We start from the raw sequence: 14123 nt of genomic DNA, 5'->3' as shown, positions 1-14123 counted from the left end.
AGCCATCTGAACATTACCTGTCTGACCACATTAATATTAGAGAGCTCTTCAAGGAAGGGCATTGCTGGTCTCATTTGGATGTTAGTCCTTGGTGCTAGTATTTCATAAGAGCAGAAGCCTGATTTTGAATCCTAGCTTTGCCCCTAAGTAACTGTGGAACTTATTTGTGCCTCAGTTTCAATGTCTGTGAAATGGGAATAAAGATAATACTTAAGTCATAGTTGTTGTGAGAAGTGAATGAGTTAATATGTGCGAGAGTGCTTAGATGAGTGGCACACATTAAAGGCTACATACCTGCCGTGGGCAGCTCTCCTCCTCCTCCTCATTATCATCATCATTGTTATTGTTACTACTTGATGGAATAAAAATAAGGTAAGGTTTTCAAGATGGATTTTCTCCTTCTCAAGCCCTGAAAATTGCTCTAAAGGTAGAAAGATAAAGGAAGGAAGCTAAATCTTTATTGATCATCAGCTATGTGCTAGGTAGTGACCTAGCATTTTACCTACATTCTCATTTAGTCCCTATACCAGTGCTGTGAAGTATATGAGAAGACAGGCTCAGACAAATTAAGAAACTTGCATAAGGTCTTGTACTAGTAAGTGGACATCATGATGATAACTGGTCTCTGTTACTCTGCATCCTGTACTCTTGCCTTGCATAATGCCAGAAAACCTGAGAACTCAGCAAGTTTCACTAGGAGGTAAGCTTGAAATTCGTTTGTTAGGGACTTTATTTTTAATGACCATTTAAAAGGATGTCTTCTGTTAGTTTGTTCCTACTGTAGCGATTTATTTTATGTATCTGTAATTCCACTCTTCCCACTCAAAAGTATATTGCAGTAGTTTAGGGGCACCTGGGTGGCTCAGTTGGTTAAGCGTCCGACTTGAGCTCAGGTCACGATCTCACGGTTTGTGAGTTCGAGTCCCACGTTGGGCTCTGTGCTGACAGCTCGGAGCCTGGAAGCTGCTTCAGATTCTGTCTCCCTGTCTCTCTACCCCTCCCCCACTTGTGCTCTGTCTCTCTCTCTCTCTCTCTCTTCAAAAATGAATAAATATTGAAAAAAAAGGATATTGCAGCAGTTTAAATGCTATAAGTAGAATCTACATGGAAAATATTTGAACATTTGGAGTCTTATTAATAGTTTTCAGAATTAAGCCAACTTATAATTTCCCAGTTTTCAAGATCATCATCATAATTATTGAGGTCATTACTCCTCAGATTAATAGCTGTTTTACTGAGTTTTTTTTTTAATTTTTTTAATGTTTATTTATTTCTGAGACAGAGAGACCGAGCATGAGTGGGGGAGGGGCAGAGAGAGAGGCAGACACAGAATCCGAAGCAGGCTCCAGGCTCTGAGCTGTCAGCACAGAGCCCGACGCAGGGCTCGAACTCACAAACTGTGAGATCATGACCTGAGCTGAAGTCGGTCACTCAGCCGACTAAGCCACCCAGGCACCCCAAGTTTCATTGAGTTTTTAAACCTAAACTCCATGTAGTCATATATCATAGGTACTGATCCTTTTTATTTTGAATTTATAAATAAAATTCAAGAAATTGCTTTTTTCTCTCTTGCTGTATATTAACCCAGCCTTATGTATTATTTCCCCCATAGGTAATAGAGAAGAGGAAACCTAATCAATGGCTGTGGAATAATATGGAAGAAGATGGAAAAAACTTGTTTAATGGGTAAGAAAAAAACTGTAATAGTATTATGTATGGCCAATCTGTAGTAAGTGGTCAAGGTTGGTATACCATTAGGGTGAGTGATCAGTCCCTATATTTGTCTTAACCCCATTCTGAACTTTTACCATCTCTTTCCTTCTTACTGTTGTGAATTTTTCAGTACTATAAGCTGACTTAAGCTATGAGGGGACATAACCATATTTGAAGACAAAAGTAGGACCTATAGATCAGCAACCATACTAAAAAACAAGTCTAGGGTGGGTCTTGAAGCTTACTGGTGGCTAGATAGAGACCACATACGTCACGACCTATCAAGGGTATTAACCACCCCTTCTCATTTTCCAAATACTGCCAGCCACTATGATGTTAGGCTCACTGTGGCCATCCTGTTCATTTAGGCACGTGCACATTATGTCAGTAGAATTCCACGGAAAGCCCATTAAAATGTGTGGCTAATTTATGAGAGATAAATTTTTTTAATCATAAAGTCCATACATTCTTATTGTCAATAATTCAAATGTCATAGATAACCAAAATCCTCTTCCTAAACCTTAGCCCCCCACCCCCACCCCCCAGGGTATATGAGTGTATGATATGTATATGTGCAACCTTCTATTTTGCCTAATGATTGAAAACTTGGGTTTAGAAGCCAAACTGATTTTGACTAGCTATCATTAATTTGACATTTGGGCAACTTAATTTTTCTGTGCCTCAATTCATTGGGTGTAAGTGGGGACAGTAAAATTCCTGTTTAATCGTGATGTTGAGGATTAATTAGATGATACATCTAAAACACTTGGAATAATGCCTGGAACATAGTAAATGTTCAGTAAAAGCGTTAGCTATAATTTTCCTCTGTATCTCAGTTAGCCTTTTTATGTACCAGCCTTCCACAGATGAATCTTTTTCTGATACACTGCAGGAGTTAAGCCATCTTATGGTAAGGTTAACCATGGTGGCATGGATTTTTAAAATTTTTCATGAAAGTGTTCTTTTTGGTTTCAAGCTTCAGTTCCCTCCAAGTATGCTGCTAGACTGTATGTGAGAATAGAATTAGATACCTTCGGCTCTTATTGCATATCTCATGGTGTACATGATGCTTACAGGGACACATGCATAAAACTACCTTCTGGCTGTGATAGTTTTATCTTGCCCACAGAAGTATCTGTTTTAAAGCAGAATGCATGATTCTCTTGTTTCTAGATAGGTATGTCAAATTTTCTGTTGAGACTCTTCCAGTCTATTTTGAGGGACAAGTCTTTTTGAGGTTTTTTTCTTGTTTCACAGAATTATAATAATTATGAAAATGTCTTTGATATCTTTTCCATGGCTTGTCAGCACTTTCTTAGGTAGTGCAGACAATTACCTATTTTTAAGAAGGAAGGACACTAAGATAGTCATCTCTCCTTAATATTTTCCTCCTGTATTGTTCTGGGGCTCTATTAGATTGTTATGGACTGTTCTGTCTGCTCTATTTCAGAAGACTAATATATAAAAACAGAGTTACCATTTACTAAGTACTTTTTTCCATGTTAGGCACTGTTTTAAGTGTTTACCTATTTCTTCATTATCTCATTTAACCCCATCAGGTACTTATGAGGAGATACTGCTGTTATCTTTATTTTAAAAGTTGAAGGAACTGAGGCACAGATTAAGTAACTTGTCCAAAGTCACATTGCCAGTGGCATCTTTAGGATTCAAACCTAGATCGTCTGTTCCAGAGCTTGCAACTGCTGGTCTACTTTATAAACTCTATGAGTTTAGGTTTGTTTGTAGTTTAGGTTTGTTAAGGTGGGTATAAATTTAAGTGAGACAACAGAGCCAAATATTTCCTGAAAAAGTCACCGTAGCTAATCTGTTTTTGCATGACTGTGGGAAGGAAAATTTGAAATCATGTATCTTCTTAAGTATGGGGAAAAGGATGGTGTGAGAAGATAATCTGTAAATAATTATTTGTCTTGGACCATACTTAAATGAATACAGCTGTTTTGCTTTTTTCTGAATCGTATGTAGTAGATAGAAAATCACTTGCACCTGGCTAAGGACCGATATGTACATGTTTAAAAGGGATTAGAGTGAGTTGCTTTTGTAGATTGCCATTTAGCTGCTATTTGTAGAAACGGGCACTCAGAAAGATTGAACCATACAGCATTTTGGAGCTGATTAGTGATTGGAAATTGTTCTTTTGTTCTGTTAAATAATATTTGAATGACACCAGAAAGTTGTGCAAGAAAAGGCAAGGCAGGAGAAAGGTGATTTATGTGTCTTATAATTAGAATGTCACTTAGAAGTGATGGTCTAAACAGTAAATATACATTAACAATCAATATTTGTATAGGAACTGTAAGGAGTTAGAGTATGTGGGTTTTCTGAGGTCTGTCTTGTCAGGGAGAAATATTGGCTTTTCCTCACATAGCAGTTCATTTCCTGTTGAAATATGGTAAAGTACAAAGGGTAAGGAACATTTACAATAATAACAACACTGATAAAATGTTTTGGCTTTCTTGTAAAGTGTGATCATATGTAGTCAGTGATGTTTTCCTGTCTCCTTTTTTTTTTTTTTATGTTTGTTTTATTTATTTTGAGAGAGAGAGCGTACACACAAGCAGGGGAGGGGCAGAGAGAGAGAGAGAGGGAGAGAGAGAATCCTAAGCAGGCTCTGCACTGTCAGCTCAGAGCCCAGTGTGGGGCTCAGTCTCATGAACCGTGACATCATGACCTGAATGGAAACCAAGAGTTGGCTGCTTTAACGGACTGAGCCACCCAGGTGTCCCATCCTCTTTATCTTTTTTAACTCCATTTCCTGTTTGAATCCCTTCCACATGTTGATCAGTCATGGCTGTTAGTATACATACCTTTTACAACAGTGTCTTTAAGAGTCGTTTAGGGGTCCCTGAGACTCTTTCAGGAGTCAAAACTATGTTCATGACAGTACTAAAACATTATTTGCTTGCAAGTATGTAGTGGAGTTTTCCAAAGGCTATGTGATGAATAACCAACTGAATACAGAAACAGATAGGAGCATAGCTGTCTTCCTTAATCCAGGAAAGACTTGTGGAATGTAAAATAAGGCTACTCTTCTCTACATTTGCAGTGAGAAGGACTAAGGTTTATTTCTATGTTAGAACATAAAAATGAGCCCAGTGTGAACCAGAAAGTCATGGTGCCCTGTCTAGTGATTGAATGGATTATGGGTGGTCACAGGTGGTGCCCACCACACAACATTTCCCTATACATTCTAGTGACATCCTGATAGACTGAGGCTGTGCCCCTGGTCTAGAGAAATGAAACTTCTGCTCCTTTTTCATAATTGTGCTAGAGGGTATATTCCAGATTATAGTCTGGAGAAATCTGGAGAAAGGAGGGCTTGATTTGAAGTGGGAATACTGTCCAACCTTGCCAATGACCCCTCTGATATGTGCCACAATTGGAATGTGGGAGCAACCAAAAGGACCTTTGAGGACAGCCTTTTACTTGACAATATTAACTGAGCATCTACTATGTTCCAGTCATGTTCTAGGGGCCGGAAATAAGTCAGCGCACAAAATAAAAACAAAAATGCCTCTACCCTCATGGAGCTTCCATTCCAGCCTTGGAGTCCTTTGGTCTAGGCACAGCCCCCTCTTCAGGGGAGTCTCAGAGTTGGTGATGGCTGCTGTGGGTCTTGAACAATGACTGTTGTTTCTCAGTGACTGACTGCTAAGGATAGAGTGGAAACTGCTTGACATGTTGTGATTTTATTTTTTATTATAAAAAAAAAAACAGGTACCAAGTGGTTTGGGATTTTTCAAATCATACATGGAGCAATAAAGGTAGCCTATCTCATCACCCCTGTTGTGGCTGTTTTAATCTTGTTTTGTTTTCAAGTTGGCGCCGCTTTTGTCAAGAAATTTAACTTAAAAAAATTCAATACCAACCGATGTTAAATTTATTCTAATTGTTTTTCATTATTTGAAGAAAAATGTTCATACATCCGTGAGATTTTCCTTGCCTGGTGAGTTGCTCCCAGGACCCTGTAATTTGTTTAATAGACTTTTATACAGAAAGAGATTACTTGGCTCATTAGATTGAGTCACTTAATAATGACTTGAAGGTTAACTAATGCGGCCATCAGACTCTGCTCACTGGCTGGATGTCTATCATATCACTCACTGACTTCAGTCATTTCTAAATGCAGACAACTAGGAATACCATTCGAATATTAATGGAAAAAGAAACTGACATTCAAAATATGAATGACCAAAAATTGCCTCTAAAGATTATTTTAATTTTAGGATACACTTGAATAGAAGCTCTTTTTTTTTTTTTTTCTTCCAATTGGGTGGCATTGTGACCTTAATCAGAATGCACCAAATGGCTGTTGTCTATTTAGCATTGCTACCTGCCAGGTGCCCATTTCTAGCCATGCCTGGTATACTAAAGACCAGAATGTCTAGGGTTCACATAAAATCCCAGTCTTCTGCCAGAGTGGGAAAGACATAGCCACTTGGCTGCTTAGGGCAGAGATGGGGGAAACTGTAAGGGATCATTTCAAAGATGCCCAACCAACCTCTTTTTTTGTTCTTTTAAATCCCTTAAATCCCACACCTTACCTCTACCTTCAGAGATACATGGAGTCTCTAATTCCTGGGCCTTCCCAGGTTCTGAAGTTCTGACCCACTTGCTTGTTTGTTCACCCTGATGTGGGCAGCATTTAAATTTTAGCATGCCCTTGTCTGTTACAACTTTCCATTCCTCTGTTTACTTTCCAGATTCCGAAGTTGTGATATCTCTCATGTACTGTTCTGTCATTTGCCACTCTTTGTGTCCCTATGAATTTATGCCATTTATTGCCCTTTACTGGGATTTTGATGGGATTTTGAGAGGAAAGGAGATAAACATGTATTCATTCTTCCATGCTTTACTGGAAGCCCAAGTTGTAACATATATTATCAAGTACATGCAACATCCCAGGAGTTGTGTTAGACACTTGGTCTTTTCTCTCATTTAAAAATCCGTTCAAATGTTATTGAGGTTAGAATATTCATTCACATTAGTGCTATTCACCTGGTATTTTTTGAGCACCTCCTATATGCTAGGCACTGTCACATAAATTATTTCATTCAATCATCGACATCCACTCTGAGGCATATAGATATCATACCTCATTTTAATGAATATGGAAACAAATTTAAAGTTACAGGCCTAGTAAAAGGTAATGCCGTGTTTGAGATGGGTTTTTTAAAATAAATATGCTTTCTGTGTATCAACTATCTATTGGATATTAGATAGATAATTATTGTGGGTTTTGTTTGTTTTTTATGTGAGCTCTATGCCCAATGTGGTGTGGGGCTTGAACTCATGACTCCAAAATCAAGAGTTGCATGTTCTACCGATTGAGCCAGCCAAGCACCCCAACCGTTGTGGATTTTTTAAGCAAGGGAATATAGTATAGGGTAAAAATGCTGTTTTTGTTTAATACAGTGATAATAGTTAAGAGATATGGTAGATCTAAAAAGATAGGCATCAAGGTCAACTAGCACTTGAAGTAGTAATAACACAGGCCTGCAGTGTTAAGAGCCTAGACTGAGGGGGAGAGAGTAGCAGTAGCAATGAGGAAGGTAATTAGGTTTAAGAACCTTGGGGGTGTGGGGTGCATTTGATTCCATTCTCTTAAATGAGCTACTGTAACAAAGAACTTAGCCCTCAGTCTTATACTCTCATTTCTGAATACAAATTAGTAGGCGTTGGTAACCTGACTTAACTGTGACATGAATGAGGTGTTAAAGAGAATGTCAGGTTTTCAAGTCAGGTGAATAGGAGTACCACATCTAGGCCTGAGGTCTGGTGGGAAGAAGTGCAAGTGGAAATTAGTAAATTTGAACAATAATTACCTGTGAATGTCATGGTTTCTTAGAGATATGAATATCTGATACGTCTTCTGTATTCCTTTCTTTGTTTTTTGACATTTATCTGAATGCCTTGTAATCATATCATATACTATTACAGAAAGTTGACTTCACTCAGTCACATGATTTCTTGGTAGGTAATATATATTCATGTTTTAAGCTAATCTTTAGTATTTTTAAATTTGTAATTTGAGGGCCTTTTTTTTTTTTTCCTTTTTGGAAGCATGTACTCTGATTTTATTAACACACAAAGTGTTTTTACAAGTCAGTTCTAAAGAATGAAGAACCCAATGTAAAAGACAGGAATGGACAATTCACATAAAGAGAAGAAAGATCAATAGTCACCATAATTAAAGGCACACAAACAAAATACACACACACACACACACACACACACACACACATATATATGTGAGATTGAAAATTATTTAAAGATGTGTCAATCCTCAGTACTAGGGAAACGCATTTTCAATTACTACTGATGGGAAGTGAGGGAGGGAGTATAAATCAGTGCAACCTTCTTGGAGGGCAGCTCGATGATATCTATCCAAAAATTTAAATGCATATATCCCTTGATACAGCAATTCATCTTCTGCAAATTATCTCATAGACACCCTTGCATAAGTGTCTCATGATAGATGCCAAAGAATACCCATGGTGCATTGTTTGTAACAATAAAACACTGAGGATAGCATAATTCTTCATTTGTAGAGGAATTAGTTAAATGGGATTATGCAGTCCATATCATAGAATATGATATAGACTTTAAAAAGAGTGAGGTAAAGCCAGATATATGGGAAAATGTCCAAGGTATGTTAAGTTTAAAAAAAAAAAAAGATGTAGAATAAGATGTATGATAAAGTTTGATTTATGTTAAAAATTAGGTTTCTAAATGCATAAAATATTCCTGGAAATGTGCTCCAGAAGAATGCGCAGTTAACAGTAGTTACCTCTAGAGAGGCAACAGGCAAACCAGAGAGATTTACTCTTGCAGTTTTTATATTCTGTACACATATTAGTTTTATTATTTTTTTTAACTTTATTTACTTTCGAGAGAGACAGAGTACAAGTGGGGGAGGGGCAGAGAGAGAGGGAAAGAGAGAATCCCGCTGTTAACATGGAGCCCGTCGCGGGACTCAGTCCCATGAAGCAGGAGATCATGACCTGAGCTGAAATCAAGAGGCTTAACCAACTGAGCCACCCAGGTACCCCTAATTTTATTTTTTTAAGTGTATAAAATTAATAAGAAAAAATAGGACTCCAGTTGTCCTTTGCTAAACATTTTTTTAAAAAACTCTACCCCCAAGATGGGGCTCGGACTCACCACCCCAAGATCAAGAGTATTACGCTCTACTGACAGAGTCAGCCAGGTGCCCCTCCTTTGCTAAACTTAAAATGAACCTTGCTTTCCAGAACTAAAAAAATTATATTATAGAAAATTTCAAACCTTATCTATACCCCTTCCCCCTTCCTTACCTTAGTCCTGGATTATTTTGAAACAAATCTTAAACATTGTATTATTTCATCTATAAATAGTTTATCATGTGCCTCTAAAAGAGAAGAATTATTTTTATAAACCTAACCACAATAATTATCATGCATGTAAATATTGACAGTAATTCCTTAATGTCACCAAATATCTATTAGCCAATGTTCAAATCTCCCCAATATTTCATTTTTTAAAATAGTTTGCTCGTTTGAGTCAGGATCCAAGTAAAGTTCAGACATTGCAATTAACTGAGAGTATCTGTCTCTGTCTCTTGCCTCCCCCCACTCTTTTTCCTTGAAATCGATTTGTCCTATTTGAAATCATTTGTCCTATAGAACTTTCTTCAGCCTGAATATTGGTGACTATATCCCAGTGTCAGTTAACCATTATTAGGTTGTTTATTATGTTGTCTGTAAATTAGTAGTTAAATCCAGAGACTAATTAGATTCAGGTTCTTTTTTTTTTTTTTTAAGTTTATGTATTTATTTTGAGAGAGAGAGAGAGAAAGAGTATGAGTAGGAGAGGAACAGAGAGAGAGAGAGAGAAAGAGAGAATCCCAAGCAGGTTCCACGTTGCCAGCACAGAGCCTGATGGGGTTCTCAAACTCACGAAACTGCAAGATCATGACCTGAGCCAAAACCAAGAGTCAGACCCTTACCCCACTGAGCCCCCAGGTGCCCCCAGTTTCTATTTTCGAGGAAGAAATGCTTGTGAGTGTTCGTATATATTTCCATCATGAGGTACATAATGTCTGGTTATCTTTCCTGGGTGATATTGGTAGCTTTTGATGATCATTGCTTAGGCCCACTAATTCATAAGAATCTTCCATAAATGGAACGATTAGCTAGTGTTGGAAGGCTCCCCAGAGGAAGGATAAGTAAGAGCCAGACCAAGGAAGCAGTGGGTAGCCAGAACAATGATGAAAATGTTCTAGGGGAGGGAGCAGCTTGTGCAAAGGCCTAGAGGTGAGAGCAAGCTGTTCCATAGGGGAACTAAAAATAATTTAGAACAGTGGGAGCAAAGCTGTGGTGTGAGGAAAGTGGGATGGGCTAGAGAGGTTCAGGACCAGACTATGAGAGACTTGATGGGCCATAGCAAGGAGTTTTGGGGCTTTATCCCCAAGTCAGTGAGAATGACATATTTGGGTTTTAGGCTGAATTCAGGAAAGCCTGTTGAAAAGCAGTTTCAGGGGTGCCAGCCTGGCTTAGTCTGAAGAGCTGCAACTCTTAATCTTGGGGTCATGGATCTGAGCCCCATGTTGGGATAGACATTACTTAAAAATAACATCTTGGATAAAAAGAAAAGCAGTTACAGTATTGTGGGCTAGAACTGATGGTGGTTTGAATTAGATTCGAGGCAATGGAGATGGAAGTAGTCTTGTCCATTCTTTGAGAAAATGATTACTGAGCACCTGTTTTTGGTGGGTGCTGTTCCAGGCTCTTGGGAGTCAGCAATGGCCAAAATAGTCAGAACTCCCTGCCCTCATGGAGCTTACACTCTAGTGGGAGAAAGACAATAAATACGTAAATATATACTATGCTTACATAGTGGTAATTGCCAGGGAGGAAGATAAATCAGGAAGGAGGATAAGGATAAGGGAGTGTTATGTGGGGAACAATTTTTTTTTTAATGTTTGTTTGTTTATTTAGTTTGAGAGAGGGAGAGAATGAGTTGGAGGAGGGGCAGAGAGAGGGGGAGAGAGAGAATCCCAAGCAGGCTCCGCGCTGTCAGTGTGGAGCCCAATGCGGGGTCCCATCTCATGAACTGTGAGATCATGACCTGAGCCAAAATCAAGAGTCAGAGGCTTTACTGGCTGGGACACCCAGGTGCCCTGGGAATAATTTTTTATATCAAGTGATGAGTGAAGGCTTCACTGAGAAGGTAACATTTGAGCACATATCTGAATGACATGAAGAAGAAAGCCATGTGGACTTACCTGAGGGAAGAGCATTTGAAGCAGCAGAAACAGAATTGCATGAGTCTTGGAATCGGGGAGTATCTGGTATGTTGGAGGAACAGCCAGTGGCTGGAGAGGAATATGTGAGCAGGAGAATAATGGGAGCTGGGCCAGAGAGATAGCCTTACTGGTCATTGTGAAATTGTGATGGAGGGAAATAGAATCAAGATTCAAATGGAAGAATCAGTAAAATTTGGGGATCGACTGGATATGGGTAGTGGTAAGGAGGAAAGAGATAGGGAACACAGTAATCTCGTAACATGAATATTTTGACTTCATTTAAGAGAATAAAGCAGCTGGAGCAGATAAGCTTAGATACCTATTATCATGCAAATCTCTTTTTTATTACAACATTGGGAAAGAGGTAATATTGATTATACCCATTATGAAGGGAAAAAGTCTCTCATCATAGAATGGATTTTCCTTTGGTTTTGGTAGTTCTCTAATTAGGGACAGACTTGACTGTTCAGCAGCCAGGAGAATGCTTCAGGAGGGTACTGAAAACTGCCCCCCGACACATTACCACATCCTAGATACATAGACACACACATCCCATTTGCGTTTTGTTCTTGCAGTCGTTAACATATCTGCCAAATTCCTAGTTGACATTAACCTAGTTCAATAGTATTGCAACTGCTTCTACTGAGAGAAGAGTCATTATGATTCTGTGTCTGTTCTAAACATGGTTTTAGGAGGTGCATCCATTCCTTGAATCCTCATTTACTGATGATCTGCATAACTCTGTGTGATGCCTGAGTTACAAAGAGGACAATGACATGGTCATTGTGCCAGGTCTCGAGGACTTCAAAATCTAATAAGGTGGACAAAGGAAATCAGGGACCCCAGGGAGGCATGCCATAATATTGGGTGTGAGGAAGGTATGATGGGGAGACCAGGGAAGGATTCCTTAAGCTTTGGGCTGAGTGAGGCAGATTTCAAAAAGAAGAGGAGAACTTCTGGATCCATGGAGTTCTCATTTGCTGCCTAATCTGTTTGTAACACTCCTACTTCTGTCCTTTCCAAGTCCCTCAGACCCATCTTCCTAAGGAAAGTTGTGTTTACAGGTCCCTGAGTGACCTTCCTTGTTCTTTCTCAGTATTCTGTAGACTGTAATAGCCAGAAGGAAACAACTACAGGGTCAGTTAACAGAAGGCAAGTAGTATACACAGGTTCACATGTAGTTTATTTTATATCAATTCATAATTAAAATTAATAATACTATCGTACAAATAGAACTATATGGAAGTAGCGTTAAAAATAAAGTGGCTTCTATCCTGTAGAATAGCATTTCTCAAACTTACGGCATTTGTATACCACTGTTATGATTTTTGTCACATACGGGTAAAATTTGTAGAGTTACTTAATATTTTTCTGTAAGCCAAATTACTTTTTTTTTCTAATTAAAAGCCTACTCACCTTAAAAATATTCATGGAGTTATGGGTTTTCTCTTCTTTTATCAAGCACATTAAAATAATATGTGACTACTTATTAGAAAATATTTGCCCCTGGAGAGTGCCATTTCTTTCTTTCTTTCTTTCTTTCTTTCTTTCTTTCTTTCTTTCTTTCTTTTCTTTTCTTTTCTTTTCTTTTCTTTTCTTTTCTTTATTTATTTTGAGAGAGAGCGCTAGTGGGAGGGAGGGTGGCAGAGAGAGAGGGAGAATCCCAAGCAGCCTCTGTGAAGTCAGCGCAGAGCCCAATGCTGGGCTCAAACCCACTAACTGTGAGATCATGACCTGAGCTGAAATCAAGAGTTGGACGCTTAATTGACTGAGCCACCCAGGTGCCATGAGAGCTCCATTTCTAGATAAGACAGAGCGTAAGCACACTCTCCAGTCTCTCCCACCGTACGCAGCTAAAAATCTTGGTAGAACACATGGAATAACAATTCAAGGACTCTGAAAAGTCAGTAGTAGCAGGTAGATTAGAAAAGACCAGGATTTGAAGTACCACCATCCAGGTGGGAGTTTCCCTTTTTTTAAATTTCTAGTGTTCCTTGGCCTGGATTCCATGCAGCCCAAACCTGGAAGTAGGCACCTGGCAATAACAGAGAGAGCTCCAGGATAAACCCTCTGGTTCTGACTTGAGTGGAAAAGGAGACTCCGTGCACTCAGAGAGAGTGGTAGAAACTGCCCCCTTTAAAAAATTTCTCTGCATTCTCTCATGCCCCAACCCCCAGGCAATCTTGTGTTGGTGCTGGCAGTGACATCAGTGGGGGCTTACAGATGCCTAAAGCTCTAAAGGAGGGGAAACTTTCTCTCCGTTGGAGAAGCTGTAGTCCTAAAAAGGTGGGGTGAACACCCATTACTTTTTTTCTTTCTCTCTCTTCCTGCTGCCTAGCTCCCAAATTATGTGGGAGAATGAGATAACAATAGCCCCAGGCTTCTGGCTGGAAGACAGGAAAGGGGAGCTCCAAGGAACTGAAAAGTACCCAGGACACAATGGAGAGGGAGGAGCTCAGGAAAGCAACCCCACAAGGTTGTTTGTGAACTCCTGGGCTCACCCCCAAACGGCACATGCGTGGATCTGTTCCCAAACAGCACACCAAAAACTTCTGAGTATTGAGCTCTGAGATGAATCACTGTTCAGGCCCTAGACTGGCCACTGGGTTGTGCTCATGCCAGACATATCTGAATAGCTTTGCAAAGTCTTCAAATGTGGAACTGACATTTAAATCACACCCACAGCAGGTTGGTTGGAACTTGGGACCTGAATGCAAGCAGGTCGATTGCCTACTAAAATAAAAATATCAACATTTTCCATAGGATTTTAATAAGGTGCAGAGTCTCATAATATTAAAAATGTCCAGGGTAGAATATATAATTATTTAGCATACAAAAAAAAAAACCCAGGAAAATCTCAGCCAATGTGAGACAACCAATAGATGCCTACACTGAGATAATACCTCTTCTCTATGTGTGGACCATGCCTTTCATTCAGTTTCATCGGCAAGCCCAGGCCACAGGCCCACTGTTGGACTAGTGACCATTGCCAGGGAGTAATGGTCCCTGAGAATTGGCTGAGACTTCTCAGGGCCCACCTCTGGAGCTAGTGCTGAAGTCATCTACTCCTGATGCACATGGCCCTATGGAGGAAGCATGGCTACTC

At 39.3% G+C, this 14123-nt stretch overlaps 1 protein-coding gene across 4 annotated transcripts in view; it reads left to right on the top strand.

Moving 5' to 3' along the window:
* USP49 (ubiquitin specific peptidase 49) overlaps nt 1–14123 on the top strand; it is an 82945-nt gene that overhangs the window by 22665 nt on the left and 46157 nt on the right. For all 4 annotated transcript variants that reach the window (XR_013555622.2, XR_013555621.2, XM_060615497.3 and 1 more), the window contains exon 2: nt 1613–1686. The gene's annotated coding sequence lies outside the window, so the exon portion shown is untranslated. The remainder of the gene's footprint in view (nt 1–1612; nt 1687–14123) is intronic.

The sequence above is a fragment of the Panthera onca genome, chromosome B2 (assembly GCF_046562875.1).
Source record: "Panthera onca isolate mPanOnc1 chromosome B2, mPanOnc1 haplotype 2, whole genome shotgun sequence".
NCBI classification, from domain to species: Eukaryota; Metazoa; Chordata; class Mammalia; order Carnivora; family Felidae; genus Panthera; species Panthera onca.
Note: the sequence above shows the minus strand (reverse complement) of the source record. Positions and strands in the feature narration are given on the sequence as shown.